The sequence below is a fragment of the Canis aureus genome, chromosome 21, assembly GCF_053574225.1.
Source record: "Canis aureus isolate CA01 chromosome 21, VMU_Caureus_v.1.0, whole genome shotgun sequence".
In the NCBI taxonomy this organism is placed as follows: domain Eukaryota; kingdom Metazoa; phylum Chordata; class Mammalia; order Carnivora; family Canidae; genus Canis; species Canis aureus.
In genome coordinates this window covers 25,340,080-25,355,436 of record NC_135631.1, presented here as the reverse complement: position 1 = coordinate 25,355,436, position 15,357 = coordinate 25,340,080, and positions in this window count along the sequence as shown.

The window sequence follows — 15,357 nt, the reverse complement described above, 5'->3', positions numbered from 1 at the left end:
TCTCAGTAAATGAGTTCATCAATGACTATCCCTAACACCTTTCTGTTCCTTGTGTCTCTCCATGACATTAATTTTTTTTTAAATGGCTATTCACTCTTAGCTCTTCCTCTGTGAAAGCAAGAAGTTGATGGATATTGAGATTGACAAATATTTATATGTATTAGAAGCACACAGTTCATATTTAGGTGAAAAAATGCTTGAAGAAAATAAATGAGTAGAAGAAAACAAAATAAAATTTAATGTAATGAATTATTTATTGTGTGCCTGGCAGATGAGGTATTTGTGGAAAATGTAATGCAATTTATTATCTGTGGAAAATAAAATACACACTGATCTAAGAGTCAGAAGAACTAAGGTTTAATATTAATTCATCATTAGTTATCAGTGTGACCTTGAGCAAATCACTTTACCTCAATAAATCACAAGTTGTATTAATTATAAAATAATGGATTTATACCAGGTCATTTCTATAGTCCCTTTTAGCATTTTAACAGTTTATGGTCAGATACTAACATCTATGTTAGAAATGGAACACACAGAAAATATTCATCTGAGACTTTGTCTCAATCTAAAAATGATGTTTTCTTGCTTATGAATTTCATAGTATTATTCTATCCTCATTGATTTATAAACTCACTTGAGCCTAGTTTATCCCTTCATATGATCATATTACTAGAGGGAATCTATTGCCATCAAAGGCCTCTCTGGAATGTATTGTGTAAAATACCTGGCAAAGGAGAGGACTTGTTTCCTTTTTTAAAAAATATTTTATTTATTTACTCATGAGAGACACACAGAATGAGGCAGAGACACAGGCAGAGGGAGAAATAGGCTCCATGCAGAGAGCCTGACATGGGACTCTATCCAGGGACTCCAGGATCACACCCTGAGCTGAGGGAGACGCTCAACCCCCGAGCCACCCAAGCACCCCCGAGAGGAGCTGTTTCAGCTACTTTTATCTTGTTCTACATTATGAGCATCAGATGCCCTTCATATATACGAGACGCTCAATGTCTTCATGCTTATTTGTGCAGATTCTCTCCACTTAATTGAGCTGTAATTTACATATAAAGTAAAATTTTTGTTTGTTTTGGAATTTGCTATAATTCCTCATTACATATTTGGATAAATCCAAAGAGCCATTTTTTAGATCTGCTTACTATAAGCAACAAAGGATTAACTGATGGTATTGGAAGTAATCAAGAGTAGAAACAGAAAATTACAAATATACTACCTTTCAAAACCAAAGCCACAACTCTCCCTCCTGATCCTCCCTGAGTGGCTATGTGGGACCAGGTCCTCTGTTAGTAGTTAGAAATGTGCTTGGGGATGTCACTGATTTCTTGGCTTTAAATGATAAACACTTAGCATCTAAGTAATTAAATTGCTAATATTTAACAAAACATTTTTGTGTGCAGTGCTCTCCTAGGGTTCTATAAAGTATTTAAACATGGCATATTCTTGACCTCCCAGGATTTATAATATAGCCTAACATGAATAGAAGATTAACTTCATAGAAGCAATAATTAGACAAATGTTATATAAAAAAAGAAGAAGAATGGGGCTCCTGGGTGGCTCAGTGATTGAGCATCTGCCTTTGGCTCAGGTCGTGGGCTCCTGGGATCCAGTCCTGCATCGGGCTCCCACATGCAGCCTGCTTCTCTTCTCCCTCTGCCTGTGTTTCTGCCTCTCTCTCTCTCTCTCTATGTGTGTGTGTGTGTGTGTGTGTGTGTGTGTTGTGTCTGTGTGTGTGTCTCATGAATAAATAAATAAAATCTTTAAAAAAAAAAAGGCTAACACAGTTTTAAGCTCCTTAAAGAAAGGAGAGATGGGCTACTGAGAAGATATTCAGAAAAAAAGTATATAGGAAAGTGACAGATATTCTGGGCCTTGAAAAATGAGTAGATTTCTACAGACAGCCATGAGCAGAGGTCCAACCTTGACGTGACTGAGAGATGATAGATAGAATGTGTATTGAAAAATAAAACTAAAAAAGAGACTGGGATGAACAAACAGATGGCCTTGAACGGCACGCTTATGAGAAAATTACTTCTGGAGCACTTTGGAAATTAAGTTGAAATGGAGGCCAGAAGACTAATGGTTGATAGTAGTGGAAATAGAAAAGAGAGAATAAATTCAAGAAGAAAATACTATGGAAGTAAAATCAGCAAGGACTAAAATTTGCAGTTGTACACCTTGACATGCACATTTGCTTAATACTTTGTACTCTATTATTACTTCGAATAATGTTTTTCATCACTAAGTGCTTAATAAGCACTCATTAGGATTAATAAGTCAGACAAAAATGATATGCAAATCACAAGATTTCAGGTGCACTGCATAAATATAATTTTCCCTGCTGTGTAAGTGTTCTTGATACTTTCTGCATCTTTTGTATTTAGAAGAAGCTTGTAATTTCTTGTCATTGTTATTTAGGTTTCCTGTCATCTGATAGTTTTCCAAGATGACTATCTGTCATCTCTCAAGGCATCTATGTCTGAGAGATCAGGAGTTGGGGAGGTCTTAGTAGTGATATACCTTTCCTTCCATTGTAACTTATGTTCTACATCTTGGGTCATCATCTAGGATATCAATAGTACCACTGCAGCTATACTTCCTTATTTTCTCTTGACAGTGTTCTAGGGGTTGATAAATGGTTCCACCTTGGTGTGGAAAGAAAATATTTATTTTGAAGTTATATATAAGTATATGGAATCATCACTGACTGGCTACAATGACTGAAACAGGAAACAAGGGTTACTACCTCAACAAATTTGAGACCAATACTTCTAAGATTTCTTTCTCAGATTCCATTTATTCTTTTGTAATCCTTTTTATGTTGCTGGTTAGCCTAGCTTTAACCCTGGGAGTTTCTTGCTGTTGATACACTCAAAACAGCTCACATAGAATAATTATTCTTTTTTTTTAGAATAATTATTCTTAGACATAAGATTTATGCTTGTCCCGATTTACCCTTTTCAAGGTTTTGTTTGATAGAACGCCCACCCCCCAAAAATGGCATCTAAACTGGGACAACTTATTAATACCACAACATTGCCTATTAAGTTTTAAAATGCATGTTTTGGTAAAGATCCCTTTACAAAGCACAAATTAGGGTGACGTCTCAAGTAGGGTCTCAGGATGCCTGGGTGGCTCAGGGGTTGAGCGTCTGCCTTTGACCCAGGGTGTGATCCCGGGGTCCTGGGATGGAGTCCCACATTGGGTTCCCTGCATGGAGCCTACTTCTCCCTCTGCCTTTGTCTCTGCCTCTCTCTTTCTGTGTCTCGAATGAATGAATGAATGAATGAATGAATAAATAAATACTTTAAAAAAATATAAAGTAGGGTCTCTTATTTCCTTACACTGATATTGAAAAAGCCTACAGTTCCAGACTGACCTGACTTACCCATTTAGTTATAGGCAGAGGAGCCAATAGACAGAGTGCAATGAGTTTCCCTCTGTAGGGAAGTCCTGTCTCCTTAATACAAAGAAACAGAAGTTTAGGAGATCTCAGAAGGGAGAGAACAGAACTGCTATTACCAGAGTACAAACCAAAGGGATGGAAACAGGGCTCCTGCTCTAAGAAAATCGTAAACCTACATCTCAGGAAACTAAGATCCTATACTTGTCATGCTCAACGCAAGATTGGTTCCTGCCCAGGAAGTAAGGATACTGTGTGAATAGGCAACAGCTCCCTCTGCAGACACTGTCCCCATAGGAAGAGAAAGTGAAAGTCTTTTTTATCTTTTCTCAGCTAAAACATGTGAATATGTGTTCGTTCTTATACAACTAAAGACCAGTGGACAAATAAAAATTTATGTTTAAAAAATAAATAAAAAAGGGACACCTGGGTGGCTCAGTGGTTGAGGGTCTGCCTTTGGCACAGAGTGTGATCCCAGGGTCCTGAGATTGAGTCCCGCATCAGCCTGCTTCTCCCTCTGTCTGTGTCTCTGCCTCTCTTTCTGTGTCTCTCATGAATAAATAACATCTTTATAAATTAAATAAATAAATAAATAAATAAATAAATAAATAAATAGTACAATCAATTGGTAATATATTTGGACAGTGGTGTTGGAAAATAATTTCGCATAAATCCCTCATGTTTCTACGAACCTAGGTATTAATAGCCAACTTGTTTCAGACTATCTTTTCAAAAATGATTGTATAAGCAGATCACTTTGGAAAGATAGAGACAGTCATCTTCACTGGAGCAGATTAGCTCAAATTCTAGAATAGTGAAGACAGAAATGTCTGTCTTCCCTGGAGACATTCCAAGTCTATAAAGATGGAGACAATCTCCCTTTTTCTACACAGTAGATTTGCTTGTATTCAGGCAATAACGGTAATATCTCTTTCCCAGGAATTTCCCAGCATCACCTAGATAAGAATAGGGTTTTCTAGGATCTGTGGTCTTCTCTATAATGCATCCCCACTGTATGTTTGGGCAAGATCTCGCTTTCATTGCATTGCACGGTGGGAATGGGGGCTTGAGGGACAAGTATCAAGATGACATTCCAGGTGGGGCTACTGATATGAGTAATAACCTGTCTTTCATCTCTGACCCAGATGCCTCATGTCTTTCTGCCAGCAACTATGATCCTATGACAGGTTACATTGGTTAGCTTTAAGGTACGGTAAACTCAAACTCTTTAGTATTCCTGGTATAACAGTTTAACCAATTTCTCTTTAATAATTTAGGGGAAAATATTATTTTGAAGATTAAAAAAAAAGTAAAGCTAATGGTTACCGAAGGCATGTACATTATAGTATTTAATCTTCACAATGACTTACACATTTTATCTGTGAAGGTAGGGAATCTTTTATTCTCTGTATTTTCTCCAGTGTCTAGTACCAAAAGTCCTCAACAAAACCGATGTTCCAAAAATATTTGTTACAGAAAAAAAATGAATGAGTAAATGAGTGATTGAGTATGTTTTTTTACGGATGGTAGACTGCTGTTCAGGGAAGAGAAACAATTTTCCTCGAGACCCACTGCTAATAATCAGCAGACCTAAAACTGATGTCAAATCTATCTATTCCTATAGCCCCTGTTGTTTGCACAGTTTTATTTTTTTTTAAGATTTTATTTATTTATTCATGAGAGACACAGAGAGAGAGGCAGAGACACAGGCAGCGGGAGAGGCAGGCTCTCTGTGGAGAGCCGATGCAGGATTTGACTCCAGGACCCAGCCGTTCCTGCATACTTATATTTTAATGATGCATCAGCTGATGCTGATAGCCACTCATCTCATGGAAATTTCTTTAACATTAAACTGCATTGAACAGCTATATAGTATAAACAAATAATAAAATATAGAATTAATTAAAATCATTTTCACAATAAAACTGCATTCTTTATAGCTGATGTGCAGAAATCATAGTTACTTTCAGACCTGCACCTTGGAACTTTTGTACTTAATATACCTAATTACACATAAATATTTTAGGTAACATGCCTCTACATTACATTATTCAGCATGGACAAAAAGTAATACTCCATCAACCCATGCATAATGCCCAAATTATTTTATTTTAGATAGATTAACCAGGAATTTCCTTCTGGTATTCACCTATATAGTACTGAGTTGTTTCTTAGAAAGACTCAGAGCTTACGTGTAACATTATTTAAATAACTCTCAAATCACAACTATGAAATGCATCCACAAATTTTTCATGAAAAGAGGGTCACTAATCAGATGTAATCATCATTTCACAATAAAAGACTAAAAATCTAGGGGCACCTGGGTGGCTCAGCGGTTGAGCCTTTGGCTCAGGTCGTGTCCCCGGGGTCCTGGGATCGAGTCCCTCATTGGGCTCCCTACAGGGAGCCTGCATCTCCCTCTGCCTATGTCTCTGCATCTCTCTCTGTGACTCTCATGAATAAGTATTTTTTTTTTTTTTTAGACTAAAAACCTGCATTGCTTAAGTTGGGAGAAAGAAGTGAAAGTGAGATCTATCCCTCTCTCAATTACAGGGCACCCTCTGGAGAAAGAAACAAGGTAGACAGTCTAGAAAAATCTCCTTGTGAACACTCGGACAACTGGACCACCTGGTAAATAGAGTTCAACAGAGGAAGAACACTTCTCCATGGAACGCTGTTAGCAGAGTGTCACTGAGATGTAGGACTGCTTATGGTAACAAACCTGGAAGCTGCGGTACCATGAGGCAGGTGACCTGGAAACCTCATGGTAGCTATATGGTTATGGTTTGTTTTAATAATCTGATGGCCTCCCCACCATCTGAGGCCTATGTCTGGAGCTAATAAAGATCGAAAGGCTCATAAGGCTGCATGCATTTATGTTTCTTCATTTTCAAGTTCGAGAAACAAGAAATGAATAATAGCTATAGTATTTTTGCAAAATGCAATGTCTGGCTAGATGTTTTCACTCCTAGAACTCACAGAAAATCCCGCTAAGAATCAACCGTCCAAGGAGTCCAACCAGGACAGACTAAGGTTATGTGCTTAGACTACCCCAGATTTGCACAGTGCCCTGAATAGTCTACTATTCTACAGGTTGTTTGCATTGTGTCCTTTTTTTTTCTTTTTCTTTTGATCCAGTAGTATCTCTGAAGCATTTCTATATCATATTGACTCTCATGACCTTCTATTTGCAGAGATCAACCAAGCTGTTACAGAGTGGCAGTGCTGCTTGGCATCAAGAAGAGTTCTTTTTAAACCAGTATGGCTTCTTTACAACACCTGTGCTCTCCCTTCTGTTTTTCTTCACACAGTGTATAGCTCAGGTCTCTTCTTCTCAAAAATAAGCATAGTTTTCCTCCCGGTTAGGAAGAGGAAAGTAAATGTAAGGGTGCAATGAAATCATGCTTTGTAAACAAGCGTGGGTTGCTTTTGTGACCACTGAAAACTAAGAAACATAAATTGTTTCTTAACTACAAGCTCTATGAAGGTAGTGAGAGTTTTCCTTCTCACTGCCAGGTGAGGAGAATAATGCAATGTCTAGTTCATTTTATAGATCTCTATTTGTGCATCTGTAAACAGATACATCTATTGATCTGGTGAACGTTAACAATAGATTTTTTAAAAATACTGATTACCTAGCCTTTGAGATACGTTACAATTTTTAATAAGAATAAACATTCCAGAATTTTCACTGTCATATTCATGTGCCTTGTATTTCTTATGTATATAATGGTTTGGAGCATATTTCTAAACCATTGGGGGAATAAACTATGCTTATTGAGTGTCTATATCAGTTCAAATGAAATAGGAGATTTATTTTTATTTGCATGTCACTTTAATACATTCATTTAATGTGGTTTCAGCCCATATGCATGCCCAGGGAGACACTGCAAATACAAGAAACAATGTGTCAAGTCCCTTTAATGAGGTAAATAAATAGAAAATTAAGCATTGGTAAATAAATGGCTACAATTTGACAAGGCACATAAATTGCTCTACCCAGATTCAGGAAGAGCAGGTTTGACCACGTTGAAGTGTCACAAAATAGTGAGGTCATTGCCTCGTAAAATCCCCTATGAGAAACACAAGTGCTGCAATTATGTCTGAACCCTAAACGACTTGAGGAATATTCAGAGGCTCCACCATACCCAGTGTAATGGGCTAATACTCTCATTAAGTTCTAGTCAAGTACTGCGAGTAAGTCAGAATCATTTTAGGAACCCAAACTAGTTGAAATAATTCATTTCCAAGAGCCCACTGTGGCATAATCCGGCTGAAGCCATCTGCTTCCTGAAGTAAGTGGATTCCCAGGTTTATTACTGAAATACCATGGCGATGTCAGTAAATTTGCGAGGCTGATCTCTCCGTGGACACACATTTATTTAGCCAAACAAGTGGCTGCACTACCGGTAGGTAGCAGATGTTGTCCATTGCAGGATACAGCGTCATCTGAAGAGTCTTCTCTTTGGTTGCAACCAAGAGGGAGTCAGAATGTGAAAGGAGAGGAGTGATTTAACTGAAGGACCCACCTTTTGTTCCTTAAAGTCTCCTGTGATTTCCATTGCATCATGTGCCCAGATTTCCCCTGTCGATAACCACTTGAGGTGGTGCTTCATAGCATTGAATACTTTTAAACACATAGAAGAGTAGGGTTCTGCAAAGGGCTCATCTCTGACTATTGATACAAGCCAAAGATGAGCTTCAGGCCTCAATATTCCTCCCTGGCCCAGGAGTACCAGGCACATTCCACCTGTCACGTCACATGAATCTCTCTAGACAATAGCTTTCTGAGTCAGCTGCAAGCTCTCAGGTCTGCTAATGGCATGAGCTTCTTACTCTCTTTCTGTTGATTTCTTTATTCAAGATCACCATCTCTGGCTTGTGGTGTTTTTGCTGAAAAAAGAAAAAAAGAAAAAAAGAAAGAAAAGAAAAGAAGAAAAAAAGAGAAAAGAAAAGAAAGAAAAGAAAGAAAAGAAAAAAGAAAAGAAAAGAAAAGAAAAGAAAAGAAAAGAAAAGAAAAGAAAAGAAAAGAAAAGAAATGAAAAAGAGAAAAAAACTTGAGGAAGATGTATGCTGGTTCATACAATGCCCCAAAGCAACTCTCTTTTTGTTGGAATACTTAGGATATGAAGTTGAGAAAGCTTATCTTGCAGCTAGGCTAGAGTGGCTAAGTGATACAATTCTGTCCACACCAACATAAGCAAAAATATGCTAAAGTAACCCTCTTTCTGCCTCTTTCTTTCTCCCGGAACCACAGACCTAGTCACACCGCAGCAGATATTGTGTGACCATGAGGGAAAGCCAAAGAAAAATCCAGAGATCTAGACCAGTAGCAGCAGATATCTGCCTTCAGATTTCTTGCTCTTTAACGAAAAAGTCTCTATTTTCCAGTGACTGTAAATTTATTTGTAACTAAAGCATTGTTAAATAAAACAAAATTATTAGACAAGGAAATTTTATTTTATTTATTTTTTTAAAGATTTTATGTATTTATTCATGAGAAACACGAGAGAGAGAGAGAGAGAGAGAGAAGTGGGCTCCTCTCAGGGAGCCCGACACGGGACTCAATCCCCAGACTCCAAGATCACACCCTGGGTGGAAGGCAGATGCTAAACCGCTGAGCCACCCAGGTGTCCCTATATTTTTGTTTTCTATTTGTATTTTTGTTGTGGTGATTTCTTTCCTATATTCAGTTTAAATCCACAACAAATTCTTAGAAAATTTCTTTTCAAAAAGAAGCACACGTCAATTTTCCCTTCCATCCCCTCAATCTTGAATGTTTTTCTTCCTAGGCTCTTGTGTCCCCGGACCTCTGACAGTTTCTCATGACTCTTGTTCTTTCTTCTCTGGCTCCTTTACAAGACCCCTTCCTCTGAGATTCTCATCAGAACATCACCCTTGGCCATCTTTCCTTATCATATGGCATGTCCCTCTAGAATTATTGTGTTCAATTCCATGGCTTTAATTACATAATGGTAATTCTAAGTTCATGTCTCCAGGCCGGAGCTCTCTCATGAGTTCCATATGGACAATGGTAAGCTGATCCACTTGCTTTCTGTAGGAGGACAGGCATGATTTGTATCATTTGCTGATTCCTCCCTCTGTAGCCAATTTCAGGCTACCAATAGTTAAATCACTAGCTCACAAAGTTCCTGAATACCAGCAATTGGCTTTTTGCAAGCTGATATGAATTGGTTCCAGTGCACAAGAGAGACTAGTAGATGTCATCGTTTGACTGACAGAATCAATATGTCCCAAACTAACTGCCATTATCTTCTTCTCTCCCAGCTTTCTTCTTTTCAGTGATTAATGCTACCACTCATTTACTTCCTTAAATCAGAGTCGTGGAAGTCAGCCTCGGTTTGTTCTTCAGCATCATCCTCCACATCTGATCAGTAATCAGATCTGCAATTATTTAATTTTTTTTTAAGATTTTACTTATTTATTCGTGAGACACACACACACACACAGATGCAGAGACACAGGCAGAGGGATAAGCAGGTTCCATGCAGGGAGCCCAATGTGGGACTCGATCCTGGGACCCCAGGACCACGCCCTAGGCCAAAGGCAGACGCTCAAGCGCTGAGCCACCCAGGTGTCCCTATTTATTTGTTTTTAATATCTTTCAAAATACCCTAGTGACCCCGCTAAATCTGAGTTACCCTTATCTCTCACCTGGATCATTATTAATAGTGTTCTTAATGGTGTCTATATTTTTGGCCCAATTGATTCTACTTCCAATTGATGATGAATGCAATGACAAGAGGGATCTTTCTACAATTCAAACTTTATTGTGTCATAGTCTTAGGTCTCGCTCTTCATTGGTCATTCATTGAGACCTTTACTGGTTTTGTGATGCGTCTTGGATAAAGTTTCAAATCCTTCAGGATACATGTAAGGTCCTCCTGGGCTGATACCTACTAATCTACTCAGCATAATTTCTTATCCCACAGATTACAATTAAGAGTACATAGAGGAAATTAATTATGGCCCTTCTTTTGATTCTAAGCCTTTGTGCATGCTTTTTTTCTCTTACAATACTAATATTATCTAAAAAAAATTTAAAGTTATATTTATTTATATGAGAGAGAGTGCACGTATGTGCATGCTTGCAGACAGGGTGGAGGGAAGAGGGACAGGGAGAGAAGCAGACTCCCTGCTGCGCAGAGAGCCTGACATGGGGCCCATGACCCTGAGATCACGACCTGAGCTGAAATCAAGGGTCAGATGCTTAACCAACTGAGCCACCCAGGTGTCCCTTAAAATTAATATTATTCATAAAAAGCATATATTTTAAGTCTTTAACATAATACATACCAGGCCTTATTTTAATTCCTTTATTCATAGTCTTGTTTAATCCTTGAAACTACCACTCTAATTGTTTTTGTTTTAATTTAGGAACAGAGAGGTCAACCAACTTTTCTAAGCTGGCACAGCTAATAAATGTGGGCATTATATTCTATTGTTTCCCAATGCTCCACTCCCTCCAACTCTTAATAAAATTACAAATTCTGCATAGACTCCCTGTCCTTCAGGAAGCTTATAAAAATGGAAGTATTTATATGTGTCCCAATAGTATACCAAATTAAACCTAAACCTGGGCATACTTCTGTGGAATTACCTATTTACTTGTCCCTGAGTCCCAGAAAAATGTTATGCTTCCAGAGTCAAGGCTATCTTGCTGGCCACTGTATCTGAAGCATTTGGTGTACTCTGTACATAACAAATGTAAATTCATATCTGTTGAATGAAAAGTGAGAAAATGCTACTTGAGATCAGTAAGACTCAGTCATTTATAGATTCATGATTACCTACTGTGCTTGAAATGGTAACCAAGTAAAGATATAGTAGAAACTCACCAAAGCTCTCTCTCACCGCTTTTGGCTGACATATTTAATGTGGGATTATAACCCAAGAAATGAACCAAAGGAAAATATAAATTGCAGAATTATAGATTATAGATTGTTAAAGAAATTTACAAATCTTTCTGCCCATTCTTCTGTCTGTAGAGATAAGGAAACTAAAGTTAACACAAATAATGAGATCTGTCCAATCCTTTGTTCAACCGTCTCATGAGATTAAACTAGGGAACTCAAGAGGTGCTTTTGTTCTCAAACAGAATAAAAATGTGAATAATCACTGAGAAATAGGGAGTGAAAAATTGGATCTGGGCATTTCAACACCGAATCATCAGTTATTTGATATAGTTGCTACTTTGTTATAAACATTGACTAACAATATGATAAGTGATCAAAAACTCAGTGCATGGGATGTCCAAGGAACGATGTATTCGTTAAATATATCCTGGGTTCTTTTTTTTTTTCTCTTTTTACATTTACATTAACAGAAATACTCTGTAATGATATCTTAGTAAGGTGAACATACTCTCCTTTGTTATAAACTGAGGGAGGCGCCACTATTCCCCAAAGGGTTTTTATTTATTTATTTTTTCCCCCAAAGGGTTTTTATAACAATCATACTTCTGTAAAACTTTTAGCAGTGCCTGTCATTTAGTAGACACTCAAACATTATGACAAAAATTTGATGAATAACAATAATATTGCTAACTTTGAATCCTTTCAGACTTTCATTTAAACAACAAAGTGTGTGTTTTGTTGTTGTCATTTCATTGTTTTTGTTGCTGTGAATTCTAGATAGAGTTTTATTAATACAGTCAAAGAGTCTCATACCTCTACAGCCACCTTCCCTGGAATCCCTATTCACAATCTGTAGCGTGACTGTCCCAAACAAATATCGTTAGAAAGATCTGTTGTAAGAAATTAGGTTGTAAGCTCTTAGGCTGCACTGTGAAATGTGAATTTAGAATTTGCTAAAGGAAGTTTTCACTTTGTGTTTGAGTATGGCCATTTATTGCCTTTTTTTTTTTTTTTTTTTTTTTTTTTTGAGTAAAGGACTTAATGTTGCCTCAAACATTAAACAAAGAAGTTGAAAACATTTTTTTTTTTCAAAAGCCAATCTGCTAGAAAAAAAATTCTACTGATCCCATTTATGGATGATTTTCTTTTTTCTTTTTTCACCTGCTTGCTTGTTTTTAAACAAAATGCTAGAAAAAGCAGGATCTCCCCATTCAGGTTCATGCTTGGGCCTTCTTTATAGTGCTGGCCATCCTTCATTTGCTTTGACATCATAATCATCTTAGTCACAACTGATCATGGGACATTGTGAGAAGAATAAAAAAGAACAGAGAGAGAGAGACAGAAAGAAAGAGAGAGCCTTAACATGCTGGGCGATGCCACTTGTGCTTATATTTAGAGACTATCACATTGGGATGATGCAGAACCCAGAGACACCTCAGCAGAGAGGAAGAAAAGACACCTCTCCAGCCTGCATCTTAAGATAAGTGTGATTTCTGTGTAACTGCAGTGGGTGAATCAGATCTGCTACCTTGCAGGTCGGACAATGAAGAATATGTCCTATTCTCTCCACTGAGCTACTAAGGCCTTCCATCTTCCTGACAGCAAAGCTGAAAAAAAGAAGATCCAAAGCAAGAGTTGACAGTGTATAATAAATACTTGTCTTTCTTTTATGGAAATACCTCTACCATTTGTATGAGATGCCTCAAATTAATGTCTTCTTTACTCTTGAATCTTAGCATTGATATAAAAGTGACCATATGCTATTTCCAGAAAAGCTCCTAAGAAAAATGTATCAGAGTGAAAATAGCACTGAATCCGGTGAGGTGGCATGATATTGCATAAAGAGGATGTCTGAGAAGTGGACATTTGAGCAAGAACTTGAAAAAGTGAGCCATCAGCATATCTGTAGAATGTTCCAGGTAGATTCCAAGTCCCCGTGGCAGGGGCTTACTTAACTAGAGTGCATTGGGAATATTTCCAGAATGGTATAAAGGTCAGTTTGTATCACAGTGAGCAAGGAAAAGAATGACAGGTAATGGACTGAAGAGTTGATCGGGGAGCCAGATCACATGGGATTGTGTAGGCTACAGTAAGGAACTGGATTTTATTCAAAACAGAATGATGGCAAGAACTAGAGCAGAATAATGTTGATTAGTCGTTTTAGAGAATCACTTGGTTAGCAACACAGCACCACACCAAAAGCAACAAAAAAGACTATAAAAATACTATTATCACAGCAATGCTTATTACAATTATAACCATTTATTGAAAGCATTGAAATCTAGAGGCCCAAGCAGCAAAAATAGGGTTTCGGGGTTTTTTTGTTTGTTTGTTTTGCTTTTGCCAAAACCCTGACCTGCTTTGCTTTTTTTTCCCCAACCCTAATGCAAGACATATATAACCCACTATTTTTTTTTTCAGGCATTCTTAAATAATTCAATCCTCCACTGAATTTCGGTGCCAAGAAGAGTTTCATTTTGGTAATTAGAATGACCAGTCAAGTGTAGAAATCCAACTTTAGAAATGCACGTAACACTAACTGACTCTATACCTTCTATACCTCTTTTATTTACTTAAAAAAAAAATCTTGTTGCTCTGCTTTCTCTCCAATTAAAACAGCTGCTCTATGAGGACAGGGATTTTTGTCTGTTGTGCTCACTACTATATACCCGGTACCTAGAACAGCCAGGCACACAGTAATTATTTAACAACAGGGTCTTTAGAGAGGAAGCACAGCTCTCACGGGACAAAGGTTCTACATCTCTCTCACATGATGAGAAGAGGAATAGGGACCCCAAGCAGAGATGGAAAAGTGGGAGCCCATCCGGGAGGAGAAAACAAGCCAGAAAAAGCAGAGGGAATGATATTTTCCAAATGGTACCCAGTATCTCAGGATAGTGAGCCCTGGGAACGGACCATCAAGTCAGATGAGAGAAGTCACTTGAAAACAGTTGATTCAGCTGAGTGGAAGGAGCATTGAATTCAATCTAAGTAGAAAATGAGAGTTGAGAAAGGTGGAACTTCCACTGTACACAACGGTTTCAAAGAGATTTGCTATTAATGGCTGCAGAAAATGGGAAAGGAAGTGATAGCTAGAACATAATATGGGCCTAAGAAAGGTACATTTAGTGAGAATAGAAAAGATCTTACTACACTAACAGCCTTGAGGTTTTCATAGTTGAAATACAATAAATATTTATTCATATTTATCATACTTATTTATGTGTACTTATATGCATAGTCATTTAATATAATGTGGTTTTCATGGTTGAAATACAATAAATATTTATTCATATTTATCACATTTCTGTGTACTTATTATATGTATAGTCATTTAATATAATATGTGCTATGTTACATAGCATATTACATAACATAAATATAAATATCACATGTATTTATATTATATAATAGATCAGATATTTATTCATCATCTGGGGCTCTGGTTATAAAGCCACATAGAGACTCGGGCTGATAGACGTTTTTATATTTCACTACCTGCAACAGACTGTTTGACAAGGCAGTAGGGAGGTAAAGGAATAAGGGCAATAGCGCAATGTTTTTAATTTAAGTGTCAGGTGACTGTATTGGCTCATCTTGAACTAAGCACAATCAACTTCTGGAAAAGGAGCTGACATTCTTTGGACAGTATGCAGGAGAAGGTGAAAAATACGCATTAGGAGCTTGAATCGGTGTCAACATGGGGGGTTACAGATTTGTGATTTTCGTCGAAACTAAGTAAGTATGAGTGTGTCGACCAAAGGAGAGAATACAAATGAGAAAAATTGAGGTGAACCTTTTGGGCTAAGAAAGCCTTCAAGAAACACAAGGAAAAGAGAATGTAGCAAAAGTAACAGAAGCCGTAAGTGGTTAAGGAAGAAGGTAAGAATCAGACAAAGTGGATTTGGAAAGAGAACAGGTTTAAAAATTTTAGTAGTCAAAACAGTAATAATGCAGAAAGGTCTAGAAAGGGGAGGCCACTAGATCTTACATTCTACGGAGGCCCTGGCAAGAACGGTTCTGGTGTCTTGTCACCGGTGAGGACAGCATAGACATCCA